This window comes from Gossypium hirsutum, chromosome A12 (assembly GCF_007990345.1).
Source record: "Gossypium hirsutum isolate 1008001.06 chromosome A12, Gossypium_hirsutum_v2.1, whole genome shotgun sequence".
NCBI lineage: Eukaryota > Viridiplantae > Streptophyta > Magnoliopsida > Malvales > Malvaceae > Gossypium > Gossypium hirsutum.
The window spans coordinates 26,276,229-26,302,527 of record NC_053435.1 but is presented as its reverse complement, the minus strand read 5'-3'; positions in this window follow the sequence as shown (position 1 = coordinate 26,302,527).

The window sequence follows — 26,299 nt, the reverse complement described above, 5'->3', positions numbered from 1 at the left end:
ACCATGTTTGGGATGTTGGCATCGATATGTGTTTACGAGTAAGACCCTGTCTGGGACAGTGGCATTGATATAAGGTTACATGTAAGGCCACGTCTGGGACATTGGCATTGTACGATATGTGTGATTATCTGAGTGTCCTATCCAATTCCAAATGGTTCATTGGGCAATGACAAGTTGTGAATGAATATGTAAAACTAGCTGATTGACCAGGTACGAATTAGCTTATTATCTACTTGAAATAAGGTAAGAAAGTCAGTTGATATTTGTTACAAAATGTGTGTGATGTAAATGAAAAATGTATGTGAACAAAGGAAGTGTATTTGGCCTTATGAACAAGAAATATGAGTATTGTTAAAATGATCTTGAATATGTGTATATATGATCTTGTATATTCAGCCATATAATAAAAGTATGTATGTGAAGTTGTATCTTGGTTCATGAGCTCGTATATATGAGTGGAGGCATATTTGGTTATATAATGAGATTTTTGCTTTTAAAATTTAATGATAATTTGTTCATTTAACTATTTGAGCATTCTATCAAGGTAACCTTTATGTATGAAAAAAGATATTTTGCTCATATATATGTATGTGTATCTGGCATATAATATAAATATGTATGTGATTATTATCCTTTGACTTCTGAATTTACGTATATAGATGTATATGTATACAAGTTACGATAACGAGATTTTGGCTAGAAAATTTAATGATAGTTGGTTTAGATGTATAAATGCTTATTCGGCTATAAATAATCTATATGTGAAATTACATATAAAATACATGAGATTGTAAGCTTAAGATTTAAAGTAACTATGATAGTATAATTTGGTTTAGCATAAATGATTTGATTATGTCAATTAGTCATTTATTTGTTTATGACTTACTAAGCTGTGAAAGCTTAGTCTGTATGTATATTCTTATTATCTCTGTTTTATAGATTTTGGACTCAAGCTAAGAGCTCGGGAAATTGTCAGAGAAGCTTATCACACTATCGACTGTCTTCGGTATTTATAAGTTGAATATTCGGACCTATGACATGTATAGGCTGGATTACGTTTTGAAATGTTGGATTTTGGTTGTGTGTAATCTAAGCCATGCGAAAATGGCTAATCTTTTATGTTTGAATTCGGTTATGCTAAGTATGGTTTATGTTTATTTTAGTCTTGAGGTTATGTGCTATGAATGTATAATATTTGTGTTAGTTACTATATTCTTTAAAAATGGTTGATGAATTAGGATGTGCATGCGAATAGTTCAGCTAAAGTTATTCATAGATAGAAGTATATGTGATATGTGATTGAAGTTGCTTGATGGTTTGGATGTGGTTTGAAAGAGTCCGACTTATATACATATGGTATGAATCATGTTGATGTGTCACTCTTAGTTAAAATGATTCGGATATGACTTATGATGGTAATAGTAGTTAAATTTGGTTGACAAGTATATTCAGTGTGATGCTAGATTTATGTATTGAATAAATTGATTTATGATTTGGCTTTTGCATTTATATATCTAAGTATTTGATGTATCTGTCATGGTACAAATAAATATATCTGTTCGTAAGTATATTAGTTGATTCGGCTATGGTATATATATATAAATATGTGTGAAGTTGGTTGATATGCTTTGTTAAAATGAGACAATGAATACGGTTGATTATAATGCCCAGGGTTATGTATATAATTGACCTTGGTTTGGACTTATATAGAAGGTATGTCCAATATATGTAATGTTTAAATGTCCAAATTGGTGGTAAAAATACTAGTAGTATATATACATTATAGCATGTAAAATGAGTGCAATTCAAGTTGCTACTGTGTTATAAAATGGTTAACTATAAATAAATGATTAAGTATACTTTTAGTATGTGAACTAAGCTTGATTATCATCATTATTGATGTTTGGCAATAGTTCCATTTCATTATGATTAAAATGTGTATAAATTGTATTTATTTATTGAAATTTATTTGACCATTCATGGATTATTAATGCAGTATAAGTTAATTTCTAAAATGCCTTGTGTTAGATTTTATTTGATTTAATTTACACATATATAAAAATATGACTTAAAATGATGGATGTTTATTAGATATTCGAATATCATTACAATGTTCATTATACGATTTGTATTTTTTTATGTATTATGTATTAATAATTTCATGATTAACAATTAATTAGACATTCGTTTACATATATGAATATGACTTGTGTGAATGTTCAAAGTTGTGCTTTTGTTCAGTAATACCTCAGGACCCTATTCTGACGACAGATACGAGTTAGGGGTGTTTCACCCTACCTAGCCTAAATGGTAGAGCCAAATTCAGGAGATTACATTAACCACTAAAATGGTTCGATCTTTATCAAAAATCAATTTTGTTTTTAAAACTCATGTTTATCCGAGTGATTTACAATTTATATTCTAGTTTAAATTATTAAAGATAGCAAGAAAATTAAAATGTAAGTCTTTTTATTAAAATAATTCGATTCAACCACATATTAAGAAATAATAACTTCAATTTTATAATCTATACTGAATGAGATGTATCTAACAATTAAATTAAAACTAAATCCTAAACCACGGTTCATAATAAAAGATAACGGAAAAAAAATCTACCTCCTAAGGAATTAAAAATAATAATATTAACAAAAAATAAAGATGAAACAAAAGCCGAGACCCTCCGAGTGTCGTGCCTGCGTCCTAGCCTAAAGGATTATTTGTAAAGATGGAAATTGGAAAGAGTGAGCTATAGAAGCTCAATGTGGGTCCCTTTACAATAAACCAAATCATTCAATAATAAATAACATCATACATCATTATCAAGAATAACAATCGGTTATAAATATCTATCAATTTCAAATACAGTAATTTGGTGTTGCTACTTTAGTCAAGCAATAATACTATCCTCACACATAGACAACAAACGAAATCAATTTTACAGTTACTCATACTATTCACAAAAGTTATATGCTTATAAATCAGTTCAACCGTTTCATCAAGTAAATTCAGTCAAGTCTGCATAAATTTTACAATATGCCATACAAAAATTAGTTATCGGTTGTCCTACCCCCAACCACTAGCACTTCAAAAATTGGGAGTTCCCCAAAACTCCTTCCATCATCACTTCACTATGTGGACTTAATACCACATTCTGATTTGGGTAATTATAGGTAAAAGCTGTTGGTTACCACGGAAACATGACTAGCTCCCAGATAAGAGCTATCAGAGGGACCGTGAGAGCACAGTAAAAATGCTGCAGTTAGGATTTGCTTTAACTGTGGGTACACAATGAGACCGTCATAGTTGGAATTTGTCATAACTGTAAGTATACAGCTAACGATTAAATACAGATAATGATGGATTACCTACACGAGAATTTTTATTAACAAAATGCACGAATTAATGACGAATTTCAAGGTTTAGGGGGTTTTCAACAAGATTGTAAAATATTCATAACGGATAAAAGGTCTAATGAGAACAAAGATTTTCCAGAATTGATGAGATCTACCTATTAGGAAACAAGAAAAGCTTACTAATCCTGATAGAAGTTTAGAAATTAATGGCATGAAACTCAATGATTAATGATAAATGATTCGATTTGGACTTGATTTCAAAGTTAAGATTTAAAACTAAATTTCCAACAACAACTTTGAGAGAATTTGTAAAAAAAAAAAGGTCTGTAGAGAAAGTTTAGAACAAATAGGGAGAATGGGGGTTTCAATTTGGGTTAGAATCAAATAGGAAATCCTAATTGTGCTAGGAAGTGTTTTATTAGTTGGACTTTGGAAAAGAAATAAGGGTTGTTTAGCAATTAACCCTTTTTAGCTGAAATTAAGGAAAAAATTAAAGGAAAGGAAGTGAAACCAATGTTACTTAAACCTAAGATCAAGGGAATGGAAAGGATGAAACTTGGTCATTGGGATAATGCCCATTCTTATGGTTATATTTTACCACCAATAATACATAAGCTACTTTAACGTTGGTTCCTTAGGTGCAAAAAAATGAAAGGGAAACATGGAATTGTAGGGTTTGAATCGTGGTTCTCTAGATATTTTACTAAGCTCTTAACCACTAATGCTAGGATCTAGTTTATGTAGGTTTTAAAATTTGAACCTCCTAATTTTTTAGGTGTTATAGCTTTTCTTGTTTAGAGTTTTGCCACAAAGGTGTTCTTTTACATACAATACTCACCACAAATGCTTTCCTATCCAAACTTTTTTTCACAACGGCATTCATTTACATTAAGTACTCACCAAAAAGGTTTTCCTATCCAAAGTTTTTCCACAAAGGCATTCCTTTACATTTAGTACTCACCACAAAGGCATTCTTGTTAAGAGTTTTGCCACAAGGCCAGTCTTTTATGTTCAATACTCACCAAAAAGGCTTTCCTTTCAGAGTTTTTCCTCGAAGGCTTTCCTTCAGAGTTTTTCCATGAAGGCTTTCCTTTACATCCACTACTAACCACAAAGGTTTTCCTTTCAAAGCCTCGCCACAAAGGCGTCTTTTAAGAGGTTCATCACGAAGGCTTACCTTCAAGAGTTCTGCCACAAATGTATCATTTACATTCAATACTCGCCATAAAGGCATTCCTTTTATAGAAATCACCACAAAGACTTTTCCTTTCCTGTTGATTTAGGCAATAGGCATTTTCCTAGACTCACACTCAGTGAGGTTTGCCTCTCATCATCTTGGGTCACATAGGGAACCAGTTTAGGCAATAATCTTCCTTAAATTTTTCCATATGATGCTATAACCCACCAGTTACAATCTTACACTATATGGTCTTATTGTCATATGATGTCATCACCCACCAGTTACGGTCCTATATGATATGATCTTTTTTCCATATGATGCCATAACCCTCCAATTACAGTCTTACATGATATGGTCTTCTTCAGTGCCATGACCATAGGCTTTTCCTTTTAGAGATTTGTATTTTTAGTCCCGACGGACCCCTTTGACGACTCCAGAGATAGGCACAAACTCTTTATACTTAGACCCATCTTTCATGAACTCATCTTTCATAAACACGTCTAGACCTTTCAGACACATTAACATGTTTCCATTACTGAGACACAAGTGTACTTTAACCTCAAGGTTCATGTTTCATACTTTAACCACAAAGTTATCCATACATGAAAGCTCATAAATATTAAGTTCCTCATCAAAGTCATCATATCTTATTTCACTAATTCTTTTTCATGATTTGGTTTCTTAGCGTGTTGCCCATACAAGAGTCAAGCTAGGGACTCACCTGATAACCTCGAAAGAAATTTAAACTTTAGATCTAGCGCTTCCTTGTGGGATCAACAATTTGGCTCCAAAACCATCATTCTATAGGATGTTGTAACCTCCTCTGTCTTATAGGATAGAAACACTTTGTTAGAGCCATCTAGGTAACCATTATCATCATTTTAAATCCAAACATCTCTCAAATTCATGTTTCTTAAATCATGTTTATAGATTTATGTTTCTTTGACAGACAAAGTCACGAAATATACCTTGTAGTGAAGAAAATCACTAGAGATATCCAGGATTCCTAACTCAGCTCAGAGCAATATTTCTATCTCTTTTTTAACCCTAAATCTTTTTTTATTTTTTCAGAAGAAAAAGGGAAAAAAGATAACACTTTTCTTAACCCAACTAGAATATCCTTTTAACCTAACCTAAGTCTCTATGGAAACTTAGTAAACGTCACATCAAAACTAAGTGGCCTTATCAAAATCTTCCACCTCTAAGAACTTGCTCAATTACTCCTTTAGCCCTTGACCCTTCTAGTTCACATCCGATTAATTCCTAACTAGCTTTCCTCAGAACTTAGCTGCCATGGGACCACATTGGTCATTGGATGTATTATATCACTAGTGTGGACTCAAACCTTATAACCATTCCTTTCATATTACCACTTCTATTTCACTTATCATTGTAATCTGATGGGGTGTCTTTGTCTATTTGTTCTCTTGTTGGAGTCCACCCATTCTATACGCTGAAAAGGGCTTTTCGACGAACACTACTTCACCAATAGTACTTCTTTATATTATGTGCCTTACTCATATATATATATATTCTTACTAGCACTCCTTGATTCGTTTTACTTACCTTTCTTCAGAGTGAACCATAAGTTTTGTTCTTTTAGAATGTCCTATACATTGTACATACCAGAGTTCACCATGAGTTTCTTTCTTTTCGTTCAAAGTTCCTCAGACCAAGGCATCACTGATGCATTCAGAAAGTCCTTAGACATAATCGAGTACTAACGTTGGGCACTTGAAACTTACCTTTAAGCCTTACTTTTATAAACAACACTTAAATAACTAGGACTTCGTCAGGCAGGATGTTACAGACCAAGCCAGACATCGCCAAGTCCACACAAATGGCGTCATAGACGTAACATGTGTGTAAAGGGGCACTCTTAGAGGCTACGCCTTGCGTGTTCAAATAGGTGTATTTCCATTGAAATTGAATTTCCAAGTCACTGTTAATATTTGTGCATGTTTAGTAAGGTAAAATGATTGTAAGTGCCTTAATACTTGTATAATAGAAAATTTATTTGAAGTTTAAATTTTGAAATATGTCGTTATCTAAGAGATTGATAAAATGGTATAGTAATTATGGATTAAATGTGGTGTTCTTTTTAAGTTCGTAAATAAATCAAGTTACAAAGTCTGCTAACTAATACGATTCAATTGTGACATTTGGTACCCAGGCCCAGTGATTGGGTCAGGTATAGTGTAACAATCCATTTTCAGTGAAATCGAAATAGTGATTTTGGGACCACAAATTCTAGCCGAAAAAAATTTATTTTTATATTTTTGCATGGCTAGTATTTTGATAGGAATGTCATAAGAAAATTTTGATAAGAAAATTTTATTGATTTTGTGTTTAATTACGAATAGGACCAAATGCATAAAATGCAAAAGTTGGATTCTAGTAGTAGAAGGATTAAATAGTTATGGAATTCAAAACTTGAGGTCTTTATATGGCAATTAGACCATTAACTAAAAGTTAGTAAATATTTTTTATGATTCATCCATGGAAATTTAGAAAAGGGCAAGACTAAATTGGAAAAGAAAAAAAATAATGGATGATAAATAATTAATAAGAAATAAAAATCATTTTATATCATCTTCTTCCCCAAATATTCCATGGAAACCCTAGGAAATATAAAACAAGATTTCTTGGCTTAATTAGGTAAGTATTCAAGTCTCGTTTTTAGTATTTTTTTTAAACCGGGATAGTCTAATTCATCTATTTGGGGATTAATTTGAAAAGTTACCAAAGTATAGAAATTATGCCATGGATGAATATGTTGAAATTTGAAATTTAGGGTAGAAAATGAAAGGTTGTTGATAGATAAACAACTTTTTCAAAGTGAATTTTAATGAAAAGATGATTTATAGACTAAATTGTAAACTTTATAGAATACAGGTGCTATAAATTTTATATTAAATTTTTTGTTAGGCTTGAAATAAGAAGTAAATTGCATGAATTTCATTTTCCGAGCCGAGGGATGAAATTGGAATTGATGGAAAGTTTAGGGGTAAAATGGTCATTTTGCCTATGATGTAAATTGAGTTCAATAGAATATGAAATGTGAGAAATTGATGACACAAATTCATTTATATAGATCCAGATAACACAAATTCAAAGCTAGGTCGAGGAAAAGAGAAAGTTTCAGAATAGTAGATTTTCTTGTACGAATTATTATCGAGGTAAGTTCCTGTAACTTGTTTATGCATATTAACATGTTAAATTGAATGTTGAATATGATATATGTTTATGTGAATTATGGAATGTTATAATAACATATAATGATTACATGATTGAAATTGTTACAAAGAAGTTAAGTTCCGTTAAAGAATGAAAATCAATGGATATGTATGATTTCCTCTACATAAATGTGAATCTACATATGTTGCAAACGGGATTTAGCTCAGACGAGTAATTCCGATATAGGCCTCTCGAGCATCTTGATATATAGTTCTTGCAAGTATCCTGATCAGTAATGATTTTGCATTTGTTGCACATTACCGCAGCTCTTTGTAAGGGTCCTGACTTGTGAACTGTAGTGATCCTGTATATAATGCAGACACAAACACAACTCTTCATGATCGTCCTATTAAGCTCGCTTGAACTCTCTTTTACCTTATCCTTAGCTCCCTGATATTATCAGAAATATCTGAAAGGCTCTATAGGCTTCTTGAGTAAAAACTCTTATGAGATTCCTGATTTGCTCGGATAAGTGTCCTGTTACATGATTACATGGCTCATTTGAGCATCTTGACATGTGGCTCAATAGTATGCTTCCTGAATAAGAATTGACGGTTTATAGATATGTACACCTTGAGTGTATTATTTAAGTATGCATCAATATTTCAGTAATTCAATGGATAAAACTTCTAACAAGAGAAAGCAATGAGATAAATAGAATCATATTTTAAATGATTCTGAGTAATCTGATGAATTATTTTATGATGATCTCATCTATGTTTATTTGATATACATGAGACTTATGTAATTAACTTGTTTGATTGAGTGTATGTGTATAGGCAATTTAACAAGTTGATGGAAAAACATGTTATTATATGCTTAATTTTAATAAATGAGATTGGTAAGTTTAATCTTGTTCTATGAACTTACTAAGCATATAATGCTTAATAGATTTTATTTTCTTTATTTTATAGTGCTTGAAAGCTCACGAAAGTTGGAGATCGGTTGGAGTATCATCACACTATCCACTAGCTTTTTTGGTATAAATAGTAAACTAGTCTTGGTATAATGGCATGTATAGGTAACTTGGCCATTGCTGGCTTATAAATGTTGTTTGTAATCTAGCCATTGGAATGACTAGTAATGGTGATGTTTTGGTATAACTAATAAGGTTATTCTATGGCAATATCATGAGTATATATATTACGAATTGATTGAGTTATGCTAAATGAATATGGTTAATAAAGATAAAATTATAAATATGAATGCATGTAATGATATACCATGTTGATGTTAGAATTAGCTTGGTTATAATGTTTGGATTGCCTGGTATATATTTGTAAGTGTTGGTGTAGGTTATTGGAAAATTTGGGTGAGAAATAAAGTTGTCCACATAGGTAGACACACGGGCATGTGTCATGACCGTGTGTGACACACGGCCTGGCACATGGATGCGCAGTTTGGTCGTGTGTCCCCTACATTTTTAAATTGAGAAATAGAATGCCCAGAATTGAGCACACGAGCAGAGACACGGGTGTGTGTCTCAGCCGTGTGTGCTACACAGTCTAGAACACAGGCGTGTGTCTTGGCCGTGTGAACCTTGCACCTAATTTTGAAAATTAAATTGATCACACTACCAATTCACATGGGTGTGTGGCTGGCCATGTGGCAAAAGTCAAAGAGTTACACAGGGTCGAACACGGCCTGTAGCATGAGCGTGTCCCTTGACTACACGAGCGAGTGTTCCCTATATCTAGAAAAATTTTTAAAATTTTGCAAAAAAAATTTTGAGTTCCCGATTTAGTCCCGACACAATTCTAATACTCATATTGAGCCTCGAGGGTCCATTCAAGGGACTTTATGAATATTCTCAAGAAATAATTAATAAATGACATGAATTATTTGTAAATATTCTATAAACTCCTATAACACTCTATAACCCTGTTCTAGTGATGGATACGAGTTAAAGGTGGTACATTTATTGGTATCAGAGCTATGGTTTAATCGATTCTCAGATTGAACGTAGCAAGTATGAGTTTAGCTATACATGTCATTATATAAATTGTGATAGTGTGATATCTCCTGACCATTTTCAATGTGTTTTTCATATAGTAATGTCATCCAACCAAGCTAGAGCTGAATTTGAGGAAACTGAGAGCAATGCTTCAGCTTCAGTTCAAATAGCTGCATCTAGTAGTTAAAGGCTCGTCTCTAAGGGCCGAAGTGAGGAGGCAAAACAAGCCTTCTTTCAGATGATGAATGAATGGTTCACTCAGTATATAAGAACAAATCTCGTTGTACAACACCCTCCCCCACCTGCTCCTCAACCGGTTCCTAAGATGCCACAAGGTGCTGAACTTATTAGAACTGGTAAGCCTCTGGTAGGTAAAACCCGTAAGTATGGGGCAGAGGAATTTAGAGCTACTACAGATGATGATCCTGAAAGGGCTGAGTTTTGGTTGGAAAATACCATCTGGGTTTTAGATGAATTATCTTGTACACCAGTTGAATGTTTGAAATGTGCAGTATCTTTACTGAAAGACACTACTTATCATTGGTGGAATACTATAAATTCTGTGGTACTGAGAGAAAAAATTACATTGGAATTTTTCCAAGCCGAATTCAGAAAGAAATATGTTAGTCAGAGATTTTTGGATCAGAAAAGGAAAGAATTTTAAGGGCTTAAACAGGGAAACATGACTGTATCTGAGTATGAGTGAGAATTTTTTCGATTGAGCAAGTATGCTAGAGAGTGGGTTCCAACTGAGGTTGACATGTTTTGAAGAGGGCTTAAATGAAGACATTAAGCTACTGATTGGTATTCTTGAATTGAGTGAATTTGTGGTACTGGCTGATCAAGCACACAAAGCTGAAGAATTGAGTAAAGAAAAGAAACAAGCTGAAAGAGAAGCTCAGGTTTCTGGTAAAAGAATTATGAGCAAGTCGCAATAATCTATTTCCAAGAAATCAAATAAGTATTATGATCGTTTTACAACTTCAACGGGATATTCTAGGAAAGAGCGAGGCTCTCAACGCTCAAATCCAAGATCCTTATCTCCATCTATAACTAGTGTTGGTAGTGTCGGTAATCCTAAACTGAAATGTAAATTTTCTAACAAATTTCATTTTGGGAAATGTCGTTTGAGAATTAGAGCCTATTACCAATGTGCTTCTATTGCTCATTTTCTCAAGGATTTCCCGGAAATAATTGAAAAAGATATTGATCAAACTTCAAGCTGAGTAATCCCGTTTCAAGAAGCAGACCACCCCGTCACCCTGGCAATATTAGTGGTAGCTGAGGTACTACAAGGGATACAACAGTTAAATCTGAAGTAAGAGCATCGGAAAGGACATATGCTATTCATGCTAAAGAAGATGCTTCTACATAAGACTTCATTACTGGTACATTTTCTCTACTTGATACTAATCTTACTGCTTTTATTGATCCTGGTTCCACACGTTCATACATATGCATAAATTTAGCATCTGTTAATAATTTACCTGTTGAATTCACTGAATTTGTGGTTAATGTTTGAAACCCCCTGGACCAGTATGTTATGGTGGATAAAGTTTGTAAAAACTGTCCGTTGATGGTAAAGGGTTATTGCTTTTTGGCTGATTTGATGTTATTGCCATTTGATGAATTTGATGTGATTTTGGGAATGGATTGGTTAACCTAACATTATGCAGTGGTGAATTGTAAACAAAAATATATTATGTTGAAATGTTAGAGTGGTGAATTAATCCATGTTGACTCTGATAAATTAGATGGGTTATCTAATGTGATTTCAGCAATATTAGTACAGAAGTATGTCAGAAAAGGCTATGATGTTTATTTTTCATATGTGTTGGACACTAAAGTATCTGAGTTGAAGATTCAGTCTGTAACACCTCTCACCTGTATTCAATGCCGGAATAGGGTTACGAAGTAATATTGAACTTATACCACATTTTAAACATACATTTCACATACAATTAATCAAATCACATACATTCCATTCACAACCAAACATTTTGTCCCTAATACAAGCCTACGGGGCCCTAAACATGCATTGGGAATGGTTCGGGACTAAACCAATAACTTTGGAAACTTTTTGAACACTTAGAAAAAAATTTTCAATAGGGGACAAACGCCCGTATGGCCCAGCTGTGTCTCTCACACGGCCAAAGACACGCCCGTGTCACAGGTCGTGTGGACATTCGAAATGGAAGCACATGGTCGTGTTCCAGCCCGTGTCTGACCCCATGTAACTCTTTGACTTGGGTTACACGGCCAACATACATGCCCATGTGGCTAGCCAATGTGCCCTAAAAATGGCCATACACGTCCGTGTGGCAGACTGTGTGCTAAAATGTGCCAAACCTGTAGGGTATACTGACTTATGCCACATGACTAAGTCATATGCCCGTGTGTGAGGCCGTGTGGAGCATACTGACTTGTTTTTTAATTTCCACACCAGGGGACACACGGTCGTGTACATGACCGTGTATCGCACACGGCTGAGACATACGTCTGTGTGGACAAAAATAGGTCATTTACCAAGCCATTTTGCCACCCAAAACTTGTGCATACCTACATCAATCCAATTGGCACCAAAACATAGCATAATATGACATTTTAACCATCCAACTCAAGCTTAATTCATGCATAATCTATACACCTTTCTTAATACGCACAAGACACAAAATATACCATACCATTTATGTAATATCCCGAATTAGGGCCTAATTAAAATAGTGGTTTCGTGACCACAAATTCGAGATAGAAATAATTATTTTATAATTATTTTGATGTTTATGATATGATTGCATGATTTTGTGAAAATTTTGTGATGAAATCTTATGCCTAAAGTGCTTCAATTGAAATTAGGGACTAAATCGAATAATTTGCAAAACTTGCATTCTAGGAGTTTTTAGTATGAAATTGTTTTGGAATATTAATGAGGAGCTATTAAATAGAAATTTGACCAATTTCTAAGTCTATGGACAAAAATTGGACATGGATGGAATTTTTGGAAAGTTTAGAGTAAGGGCATTTTGGTCATTTAGTTATTAAAATGAATTAAAAACAAAATTAAAAGCCAATTTTTGTCCATCTTCTTCATTAGGCCGAAATTTCAAGGGTTCTCCATAGTTAGGGTTTGTTTCAACCTTTCAAGCTCCATAGTAAGTGATTCCAAGCCCCGTTTTTATTGTTCTTTACGTTTTTGGAATCCCGGTAGCTCGATTAAGCTTATGCTAGCAATAATTCAACCTAGGGTTCATATTTGGAAAATACCCATAGGTGAAATTTGTGTATTTTTGTGCTTTATGATAGAATATGAGGTTTTAAATTATGTTAGACAACTTGTACTACTCGATTTTAAGCGAAAACGAGTAAAAGGGCTTAATCGGTAAAAATACCTAATAGTCATAAGTACATGTTAGAGTGTGAATTTGACGTTGCCATAGAAGGGAAAATTGATCAGCATGTCATAAAACATAAGAATAAGGGATGAAGTTTAATTCCCGAGCCTAGGGGAAAAAGTGTAATTATGCAAAAGTTTAGGGGCAAAAATGTAATTTTTCCAAAGTTCATATTAAATGCTGTTTTGATGAATGTATGTATTAAATAAGATTAATTTTGCATTATAGATCAAGAGAAACGAGATTCAAGTCGCGATCGAGGGAAAAACAAAGTTTACGAAGAATAGGCTCGATTGCTAATAATTTTATACCGAGGTAAGTTCATGTGTAAATGTAGTAACATAATTTTCATTTTGAGCAATTTAATGTTGTTTATATGATATGATGCTTATTATTATCATGATTTGTTATGTTTTGTGGTTATTGTTGAATAATATATAATTATGTGAATTACTTGATGAGTATGAACTAGCACCGAGTATCGGTTCCGATATTTCGTGGAAGACGGCAAAGATGTGAGATCGAGGAAAAAGCCCATTTGAACCTTAGGAATAGATTAGAATACAAGTGACATGTCACTAGGATACTTGAGTTCCGAACTCGTTGTATTGAGTCCGAGTTCGTGAGATGTAACTAGGCACCCGAGCTCGTTGAGTTGAGTCCAAGTTCACTTATGGATGCGAACGCCCGAGCTCGTTGAGTTGAGTCCGAGTTCACTTATGGGCGGGTTACATAGTAGCTTGGCTACATAAGTTCTGCAGGCTATTGAGTTTGTCTAGCTGCGGGTATGACACTTACGTTCATGAAATCCGTGTATTCGAATTATATTCCGATGTGTTCAACGGGTGAATCTTAAGTGAATAAGAAGAAGGCCTAAAACGAAGGTGAAATGTTGGTAAGTGTGGTAAATGAGAAAATTTGATAGGTATGTGCTTAAACCCTCAGATTGAAAACTTGGTATGATGAAATCATAGGAAGATATTAAATGTAAATGAAACATGAATGTCTTGGTGTTGTTTATGCAAATGATGTTTTATGTGAGATTATGTGATTATGTTACTTGCTATTTGCATGTGAACTTACTAAGCATTTGTTCTTACTCCCTCCTTTTCTTTCATTGTAGTTTTGACAAGCCAGCTGGAGAAACGGGATAGGTCGAAGACTCGTTCACACTATCCGAAGGCTTAAATTGGTAAAATGGCTTGTGTATTTTGAATGTGGCATGTATGGCAAAACACTCACTTTGTGTAATTGATCTTATGATATGGCTATGGTTTGGTAAGAAAAGGGTTTGTAAATTATTAGCCATTGGAATGGCCAATCTAAGTCATATTTGATGTTATGTATGTTTAAAATGCTATTTAGTCCATGAAAATCCTTAGTAAAGTGAAATTTGCCATCAAACAGAATCTGATAGTAGCAGTGATGTAAATTTGAAAAATCACTAAAAACAGTAGAAATGGAATTAAATGATGATTAAGTTATTAAATTGAAGCTTAATGAGTCTATTTTCATATGTATTGAACAAAATAGGTATATAAATTATATTTAATGAGATATTTGAATTTTTGTGAAACAGGTCCAGAGTGATTTCTGGATCCCCTATTCTGACTTTAAAAATTCATAATAAGTTGTAAAAAAATAATTAGAAGTGATTATTTATATTTACAGATTCCTTATTGAGTCTAGTTTTAATAGAAACAAACTTCATAGTCATTGAAAGTCTATACAGAGAGATATCTAATTCGTAATATACAGAGGTCAGAGCAGTCGAACCCTGAAACAGGGGAGACTTTAACTAATAAACTGTACTAATTGGATTGACCAAAAATTCTATAAAAAAATTAGTAAATATATATATGAGTCTAGTTTTAGGGAAAATTTACAGAATTGGATTTTGAGTTTCAGAACTCGAGATATGAATTTTTAAACAACTGTGACACAGATTGCTAGCTTGACTGGAAATTTTAAAAATAAATTGTTTGAGTTGTTTAAGTAATGAATTAAGCCTGTTAACACCTCGTGTTCGACTCCGGCGACGGTCTCAGGTACGGGGCGTTATAATTTAGACCAAAATCACATATACAATTCAATTAAATATACACATCCAAATATGCATCATTGAGCCTAATTTCACAAGCAACCCAACATCCCCAAGTCAACCATTTGATACTCATAATGCCTATTACCCTTTAAGCATCATACAACCATCATTCAACACATTTCAGAAGACATAAACACATATATATACATGATTCAAAAAAACCAAAATAACCAAGAATGAGCCATCACTCATGGCTATATATACAAACCAAAACATATACATTTACAAGCCAATTCAAATGGCTAAATTCATTACCAACACGTAACCAAAATTACCAAAGTCCCTATACATGCCATATACTTAAAACATAAGCTCAAAAGTACCAAATTGATAGTTGGATAGTGTGACGATGTCTCCGACAATCCCTAAGTCCGAGCTAGGTTTAAGATCTCCATAAAACATGGAAAAATAACAAAGTAAGCTTTATAGCTTAGTAAGCTCGTATGAAATAAACTCTATCCTAACATGAATATACAAATCATCAATTTAAACATAACAACATATAATTCATTTAACTAACAAACCTTTCACATTTTCAACCATAGTCTTATATATGAACTTCACAACTTCTTCGATTTAAGCTTATACGGTTCATGTACATACCTGTACCATCTCATATCAATCTCATACACAATGACGTCTTTCATTTACTTGTTGAACCATTTGGAATCAAATACATGGAAAACTCACACCTGAAGTGTCATATATATATATAGCGAAAGCTATCTCAATCTCATATAACATATACTGCTCACACTAGAGATATCAATGGGCCTGTTCACACAAGCTATCAGTCGAGGCATAGCTACATAGTGCTGCTCACACAAGCTATCAAGTAACCGCAACACATGTCGGATACTCATTCACCGGTAAGACGTACAGGACCAACACCCGGATCACATCATCACAATAGTCCTTAATGACATGTCACTAGTATCCAGATCTATTCCTAAGGTTCAATCGGGATTTCTAATTTTGAATCATCGTCAAATCATTTTTGAACATGGTCGTAGTCTCGTATTCATATTTTATGCAATAAAAAAGCATTTAAAATATATTCACAATGAAACTTATTACATACAAACTTACCTCGAACGTAAAAATGACTAAACTGCTCGATTAGTCGAGAACTCTATTTTTCCCTCAATCTAGATCTTAGTTTCACTTTTCTTGATCTATATATAATCAAAATTAACTTATTTAATCATCTCTCTATTCAATTTAGTCCAAAAATCACTTTAAGGAATTTTTACACATTTGCCCCTAATATTTCACATCTTTTACAATTTAGTCCTTATTTCATAAAAACACAAATTAATGCAATTCATGTAACACCATTAAATCGTATCCATCGCCAGAATAGAGTTACGAAGCATTACCGAAACTTTCAAAACATTTTTTAGATAATTCATGTAAATTACTAATCATTAACTGAGATTATTCATATCGTCCCTTAAATTGACCCTCGAGGCCCAATACGAGCATTAGAATCAAGTTGGGACTTAATCGGAAACTCTAAGAATTTTTTCACGAAATTACAAAAAATTTCTAAGTAACAGGGCTCACACGTCCGTGTGGTCCAAGGGACATGCCCATGTGACCCTAGGACATGCCCGTGCTTAGGCCATGTTTGACCTCGTCTAACTTTCTAACTTGTGCACATGGCCATGCCACACACCCGTGAGCTAGGCCGTGTGGTTAATTAAATTCTTTCGAAGTTAGGTGCAGGTTTGACACAGCTAAGACACACCCCGTGTTTTAGGTTGTGTAGCACACACGGCCGAGACACACACTCGTGTCTCTACCCGTGTGCTCAATTCTGAGCATTCTTTATCTCAAATTTAAGGTGCAGGGGACACACGGCCTAACCACATGCCTATGTACCAAGCCGTGTGTCACACATGGTCTAGACACATGCCCGTGTGTCTGACCATGTGAATAAAATAAATCCATTTCTAGCATTATTTCTCACCCAAAATCACACCAATGACCTGCATTTAAACTCAAATCCAAATACTAACCATTTCAAACGTTCAAATTAAGCAAAGTATATCATTCAACATGGCATATCATTATATGTAACAGACCGATTTTAGGGCTTGTTAGAATAGTGGTTACAAAAGCACTATTCTAAAGCCGTATAACTTATTTTAATATTATTTTATGTGTGATGACATGATTATAAAGGTACATGAAAATTTTGGTGAATTAATTTTAGCGTTCAAGAGCTTAATCGTGAAAAAGGACTAAATCGCATAAAGTGTAAAAGTCCTATTTTGATAGTTAAGGCTGTCAAATAGCTAGAGGACCGAAATTGGGGATCTTTAAAGGGAAAATAGACCGTAAAAAGAGTGCTTGGTTGGCCATGGGGACAAGAATGGTCAAAAAGTCAAATTAGGTGGGTTTTAGTAGCTTATTTGACTAAAATAGGAATAAAAATAAAAGAAAGATGATATCATCCCTTTTCACCATTTCTTCTCCATTGAAAATTCACCCATTTTTGGGGTTTGAAAGCTTGAAAATTTTGGCAAATTGTAACCCTCTAAAGTAAGTGATTTTGATGGTCTTTTTTTATGATTGTTGTATTTTTAGAACCCTTATTGCATGAGCTTTCAAATGAGGGGACTATTTTGTAAAATGGTTGAAAGTTTACGGTTTTACCATGAGTGTTTTCATGTTTTTTTCTAAAATTTTATGGAAGAAAATGAATCATGGTCGTTAAATAAACAACTTTTGTGAAGGAACTTCTCATGAAAACCCTAATAGGACCATTTTGTAAAGTTTGTAAAATAGATAATAATGTTGTGAAATATTAGGAATTTGGGGTTTTCATAAGAGAAATAAATGGTCGGTTAGGCTTGGCTAACAAGGAAATTCGATAAAAAAATTAATTTCCGGGTTTAGGGGTAAAATGGTCATTTTTGTGAAAGTCTAGGGGCAAAATGATCATTTTGCCCAATTATGAATTGTTCAATACCTAGATCGATAAAATAATTAAACTTGTGAATTATTTTTTTCATTTTAAATCAAGAATTACATAATCCAAGCCTAGACCGGGGAAAAATCAAAGCTAGCGGACTAAAATCGACTAGCCACCTACATTTTTTATTACCGAGGTAAGTTGTATGTAAATAATACAACTACATAGTATTATATGTGTTTGAATTGTTATAATATAAGTTTCTTGATTGTGGAAATGATGATGTATGATGAATATTGAGATATTAGAACCCCGTTTGAACCTTAGGAAATAAATCGAATATTCATGCCATGATATTTGGGTTATTTGTGTGCCAGTGTAAGACATGTCTGGGACATGCATTGGCCACATTATGAGAGCCAGTGTAAGATCATGACTGGGATATGGCATTGACATTGAGACAAGAGCTAGTGTAATACATTTCTGGGACATGCATCGGCCTCGAGATGTAAGCTAGTGTAAGACATGTCTGGGACATGCATCAGCAACAAGATGTGTCAAGTGTAAGACCATGTCTGGGACATGGCATCGGCACATATAGAGGTGACAGTGCAAGACCAGTCTATGACATGGCATCGGCACAGATATGTGAGAGCTAGTGTAAGACCATGACTGGGACATGGCGTCGGACTCGATTTTTGTAGTCAGTGTACAATCCAAGAATTACACAATCCAAGCCTAGACCGGGGAAAAATCAAAGCTAGCGGACTAAAATCGACTAGCCACCTACATTTTTTATTACCGAGGTAAGTTGTATGTAAATAATACAACTACATAGTATTATATGTGTTTGAATTGTTATAATATAAGTTTCTTGATTGTGGAAATGATGATGTATGATGAATATTGAGATATTAGAACCCCGTTTGAACCTTAGGAAATAAATCGAATATTCATGCCATGATATTTGGGTTATTTGTGTGCCAGTGTAAGACATGTCTGGGACATGCATTGGCCACATTATGAGAGCCAGTGTAAGATCATGACTGGGATATGGCATTGACATTGAGACGAGAGCTAGTGTAATACATTTCTGGGACATGCATCGGCCTCGAGATGTAAGCTAGTGTAAGACATGTCTGGGACATGCATCAGCAACAAGATGTGTCAAGTGTAAGACCATGTCTGGGACATGGCATCGGCACATATAGAGGTGACAGTGCAAGACCAGTCTATGACATGGCATCGGCACAGATATGTGAGAGCTAGTGTAAGACCATGTCTAGGACATGGCGTCGGACTCGATTTTTGTAGTCAGTGTACAATCCAAGAATTACACAATCCAAGCCTAGACCGAGGAAAAATCAAAGCTAGCGGACTAAAATCGACTAGCCACCTACATTTTTTATTACCGAGGTAAGTTGTATGTAAATAATATAACTACATAGTATTATATGTGTTTAAATTGTTATAATATAAGTTTCTTGATTGTGGAAATGATGATGTATGATGAATATTGAGATATTAGAACCCCGTTTGAACCTTAGGAAATAAATCGAATATTCATGCCATGATATTTGGGTTATTTGTGTGCCAGTGTAAGACATGTCTGGGACATGCATTGGCCACATTATGAGAGCCAGTGTAAGATCATGACTGGGATATGGCATTGACATTGAGACGAGAGCTAGTGTAATACATTTCTGGGACATGCATCGGCCTCGAGATGTAAGCTAGTGTAAGACATGTCTGGGACATGCATCAGCAACAAGATGTGTCAAGTGTAAGACCATGTCTGGGACATGGCATCGGCACATATAGAGGTGACAGTGCAAGACCAGTCTATGACATGGCATCGGCACAGATATGTGAGAGCTAGTGTAAGACCATGTCTAGGACATGGCGTCGGACTCGATTTTTGTAGTCAGTGTACAATCCAAGAATTACACAATCCAAGCCTAGACCGAGGAAAAATCAAAGCTAGCGGACTAAAATCGACTAGCCACCTACATTTTTTATTACCGAGGTAAGTTGTATGTAAATAATATAACTACATAGTATTATATGTGTTTAAATTGTTATAATATAAGTTTCTTGATTGTGGAAATGATGATGTATGATGAATATTGAGATATTAGAACCCCGTTTGAACCTTAGGAAATAAATCGAATATTCATGCCATGATATTTGGGTTATTTGTGTGCCAGTGTAAGACATGTCTGGGACATGCATTGGCCACATTATGAGAGCCAGTGTAAGATCATGACTGGGATATGGCATTGACATTGAGACGAGAGCTAGTGTAATACATTTCTGGGACATGCATCGGCCTCGAGATGTAAGCTAGTGTAAGACATGTCTGGGACATGCATCAGCAACAAGATGTGTCAAGTGTAAGACCATGTCTGGGACATGGCATCGGCACATATAGAGGTGACAGTGCAAGACCAGTCTATGACATGGCATCGGCACAGATATGTGAGAGCTAGTGTAAGACCATGTCTAGGACATGGCGTCGGACTCGATTTTTGTAGTCAGTGTATGACCATGTTTGGGACATGGCATCGGCATTACACCTTATGTTTGAGGCTTAATGAATATTCATAGCAATCCAATTGGTTCAACGGTGAGAGTTACAGTTTAAGTTAAACGAGGAAAGTATAACTATGTTATAAGTGGTACAGGTACCTATTTGAAATGTATGAGATGTGAGCTCAATATATGCTATGTGAATTATATTGGATAGTGATGAGTAAGTTGTGATTATGTCTACTTTAGTACTATGAGCATGATGATGAATGGTAAAGTTGTTGTTATATTTATTGCATGCAACTTACTAAGCTTTATGCTTACTCCCTCTCCTTTCCATTTTCTTATAGTACCGCCTAAGTAGCTCGAGGACCATCGGATGTCGGAGGCATCGATCACACTATCACCAGTAGCATTTGGTATATTTAGATCTTTTGTTTTGATTATGACATGTATAGGACCCTGACTTTTGAGTTTTGTGTCATTGTTAATTGGCCAAATGTGTTGGCTTACTTTAGCATTTGATTCATTTTGTATAAGGCTATGAAAAATGGCTAATATTGAAAGTTATTATGTGAATGCAAGCCAGTCTGTCATGAATGTGAATTTGTTGTCATGGTTAAATATATGTAATGTATATTGGTCTTAACTATGGTTGTTTGGTTGAGAAATCATATTAAGTTAATCTTTGATATGATTGGTTGATGTTAGATTGTGTTTCAGGGTGGCAAAAGCTTGGTAAATAGCTTTATATTGTCCACATGGGTAGACACACGGGTGTGTGTCTAGGCCATGTGAGACACACGGTTAGCCCCATGGGCATGTTGTTCAACTGTGTATCCCCTGCACGTAAAATTTTCAAGTCAGAATGGATGGTAGTAAACACACGGGCAGAGACATGGCCATGTGTCTCAGTCGTGTGGAGGACACGGCCTCTGGCCACGAGCGTGTGCCTTGGCCGTGTGCCCTAAATTGGGTGCTGACGTCAGAAACAAAATGTCAAGGTTTTTAGAAACGGGCTAAGACATGGGCATGTCATGGCCCTGTGAGGGACACAGGCCATAGACACGGGCGTGTGTCAGGCCGTGTGAAAACCCCTGTAGGTTCGAATTTAGAATTTAATTCACACGGGCATGGGACACGAGCGTGTCCCTAGATGCTTAGGCCATGTGTGTCATACGGGCCATCAGCACGACTATGTTATAATGACCACACAGGCGTGTTGCCCTTCCACACGGGCGTGTACCCTGTTTCTAGAGTTATTTTTATTTAGTCGGTTTAAGGACCCAAGTTGGTTCCAAATGGTTTCCAATGCAATTTTGAGGCCTCATAGGCTCACATTAAGGAGTTTAAAAAAAGTTCGATAGAGCTTTAAATTTGATCAAGTCTTGGTGACTTGGAAATGATTGTATACATGTTTGTAATCTTTCCTTGATATATTCCATATGTTAGGCATAATTTGAACAACCATTTAATATGTCTGTAACTAACATAGTATGACATTACAAGTATATCAAAAACAACCATTACTAGTCATTCCAATGGCTAGATTACAAACCACATATTTAAGCCATCTATGGCCAAGTTAGCCTATACATGCCATTATACCAAAATGATTTTACTATATATACCCAAATTAAGCTAGTGGATAGTGTGATGATGCTCCGATGATCTCCAACATTCGTGAGCTTCCGAGCACTATAAAACAGGGGAAATAAAACAGAGTAAGCATTACATGCTTAGTAATTTCGTATAACGGAAACTAAACTTACCAATACCATTTTAAATCTAAGTATACAATATCATGTTTTCCATCAATTTGATGAAATTGCCTAAACACATGCATTCAATCAAACATGTTAGTCACAAAATTTTCAAATACATCAAGTAAACATAGATGAGTTCATCATGTAATATTCTTTCAAGACATTATCATTTCATCTCATAATTCTCTCATCATGCCAAGAGTTTTGCCCGTTGAATCATTGAAATTCCGATGGATACTCGAGTAGTACACCCGAGGTGTACGATTCAATAACTTGTCAATTCTTATTCAAGCCCATGGGGCACTAAATCAAGGACCGCACTCTCGAGCCACATATCGTATTACAGGATTACCAATCCAGGCTAAATCCATTATGTAACTTATGCTCAAAAGAGCCCAATTAGGATTACCAGTCTAAGCTAAACCCTAATTGTAACATATGCTCGAGAGAGATTATATCAAGATTACCCGTCTGGGCTAAATCATTTCTATAATGAGATCAATGGGATTACTCATCCGAGCTAAATCCCATCAGCAACAAATGCAGGACCTCATTCATTTCAGGAAAGCACATTTATCCATCGAAATTCAATATTCAAGCGAGACTTTACCCTTTTTCCAGCATTCTCGAACATGTAATCATTTCACACATTTATAACATTCACATAAATATAATTCATATTGCATACAAACATAACATTCAAGTTAACATGCTCGATTAAGTTACACGAACTTACCTCGACACTTGTTCGCGTAAATAATCTACTAATCTGAAACCTTTCCTTTTCCTCTATCTAACCTCAAATTTGTGTTGTTCAGATCTATATAAATAACTTTAATTATCAATTTCACACATTTCATATTGATTTGCACTCAATTTACGTCCTAGGTAAAATTACCATTTTGCCCCTAACTTTTCCATAAATTTCAATTTCGTCCCTAGGCTCGGAAAATGAAATTTATGCAAATTTACTCCCAATTCCAAGCCTAACTGTAATTTCAACATAAAATTTACAGCACATATTTTCTATGAATTTCAAAATTTTTCATCAATTTTGACAACTTTACATTTTAGCCCCTAAATCATGTTTTCATTAAAAAATCACTTTGTAAAAGTTGTTTATCTATCAAGAACCTTTCATTTTCTACCATAAATTTCTAGTTTTTAGCATATACATCCATAAGCTATTTCTATACTTTGATAACTCTTCAAATTTATCCCTCAAATAGATAGATTAAGTTATCCCGATTTCAAAAATATCAAAATTACTAAAAACGGGACAAGGAGACTTAGCCAATTAAGCCGTGAAAGTTTCTTCTCTCCCTCCTAGGGTTTCCATGTATTTTTGGGGAAGAAGATGAGTAAATAAGATGATATTTTCTTTTTCATCTTTTAATTAATTAAATTATTTCAAATTTCAATTTAGTCCTTACCCTTTTTCTAAATTTCCATGGATGAGTCACCAAAATATCTACATACTTTTCTTTAATGGTCTAATTACCATTTAAAGACCTCAAGTTTTGAATTCCATAGCTATTTAATCCTTCTAGCTACTAGAATTCAACTTTTTCATTTTATGCGATTTAGTCCATCCCGTAATTAAGCACTAAATCGATAAAATTTTATTATCAGAATTTTCAAATGACATTTCTAGCGTATTACGGGCCATGTAATAAAATAAAAATAAATCTTATTTTTGGATCGGATTTGTGGTCCAGAAACCACTGCTCCGATTTCACTGAAAAATGGGCTGTTACAATTCAACCACAACCCATGCTAGGCGAATTTCAATTAAGTCCCTAGCAGCCCATATTTTTTATTTTTTTCACATTTTAACCGCAAATTTTCCACATTTCACAATTTAATCCCTAATTTGCATTTTCACTAAAAATCACTTAACAAAACTTGTAAAACTATCATCAAACATTCCTAATCTATCATCAAACATTAAAACACATGCTTATTCAATAATGGAAACATTCAAAATCTTTAAAAAAATTTCAAATTAGTCCCTGCGCTAGCTAAACCTAGCTACAACGATCTCAAAAACACAGAAATCATTAAAAACGAAACGAAAACCGTACCTTAATTAACTATCCAAGCTTGGTCAAATTTGAAAGCTTAAAAATGGCTATTCTTCATACTAAGAATTGGCTAACGAAGATGAAAGCACTTAAAATTTGGTTTTTATTTTATTTATTATACTTTAAATAACTAAATTACCAAATTAACCTTAAATTAATTCATTAAAATTCATTAATAATGTCCATCTTTGTCCACTCACACTAATCATGGTCTAATTACAACATAATGACCTCTAATTTAAGATTCCTTAGCTATTAAATACCTTTAACTAATAGAACGTCATTTTTTCACTTTATGCGATTTAGTCCTTTTTATCAAATTGACTAATCAAACAATAAAATTTCTTAACGAAATTTTCACACAAACATGCTGTAGACATTTAAAAAAATAAAATAAATATTTTAACCTCGGATTTGTGGTTCCAAAACCACTGTTCTGATTTGAGTAAAAATGAGTTGTTACAACTCTCCCCCCTTAGAGATTTTCGTCCCTAAAAATCTTACCAGAATAGATTGGGGTACTATTTTCTCATAACTTTCTCGGGTTTCCTATAACTGCCCATTTTTGGTCCAATCAGAACAATGGTTTCAAATTCACAAATCTAAAGTTAGAATATTTATTTTATTAATATTTTAATGTTTACAGCATGATTGAATGATTGTGTGAAAGTTTCGATTAGAAATTTTATCATTTGGTTAGTCAATTTGGTAAAAAAGACTAAATCGCGTAAAGTGCAAAAGTGGAGTTCTATTAGCTAAAAGTATCTAATAGCTATAGAACCTTAAATTTAATTAGACCATTAATGATATAAGTGGACATATATGGACATATATTAAGGTGTTTTAAATGGTTTATAATAAGGTTAATAAGTAATTTAAAATTTTAAGTTAAAATAAGTAAAATAAAACAAAGTATCATATTTGTTTCTTCTTGTTTCAACCGAAACTAGGGCTAAGAAAACACCTTTGTTGTGTTCTTCATTCGGCCAAGCTTGAATAGCTAATTAAGGTACGGTTTTTGTCCCATTTTTAATGATTTTTATGTTTTTGAGATCCATTGATGAATAAGATGCATTTTGAAGTTTCTTGATAGATTATGAATGCTTGTTGATAGATATACAAGTTTTTTTAAGTGATTTTTTGTAACACCCCGAATTTGGGCCTAGAAGTATTGGACCTTGAGTGGGGGTCCATAAGGAGGTTGTATATAGGTATTTCTTGTATAACTATCATCAAACATTCATAATCTATCATCAAACATCAAAAAACATGCTTATTCAACAATGGAAACATTCAAAATCTTTAACAGTTTTGCAAATTAGCCCTTGAGCTAGCTAGACCTAGCTGTAACGATCTCAAAAACATAGAAATCATTAAAAACGGAACAAAAATTATACCTTAATTAGCTATCCAAGCTTGGCCGTATTTGAAAGCTTAAAAATGGCTATCCTTCATACTAAGAATCAGCTAAGGAAGATGAAAGCACTTAGAATTTGGTTTTTATTTTATTATTATACTTTAAATAACCGAATTACCAAATTAACCTTAATATTAATTAATTAAAATTCATTAGTAATGTCCATATTTGTCCATTCACACTAATCATGGTCTAATTACAACATAAGGACCTCTAATTTAAGATTCCTTAGCTATGAAATACCTTTAACTAATAGAACATCATTTTTGCACTTTACGCGATTTAATCCTTTTTATCAAATTAACTAATCAAACGATAAAATTTCTTAACGTAATTTTCACACAAACATATTATCATGCCGTA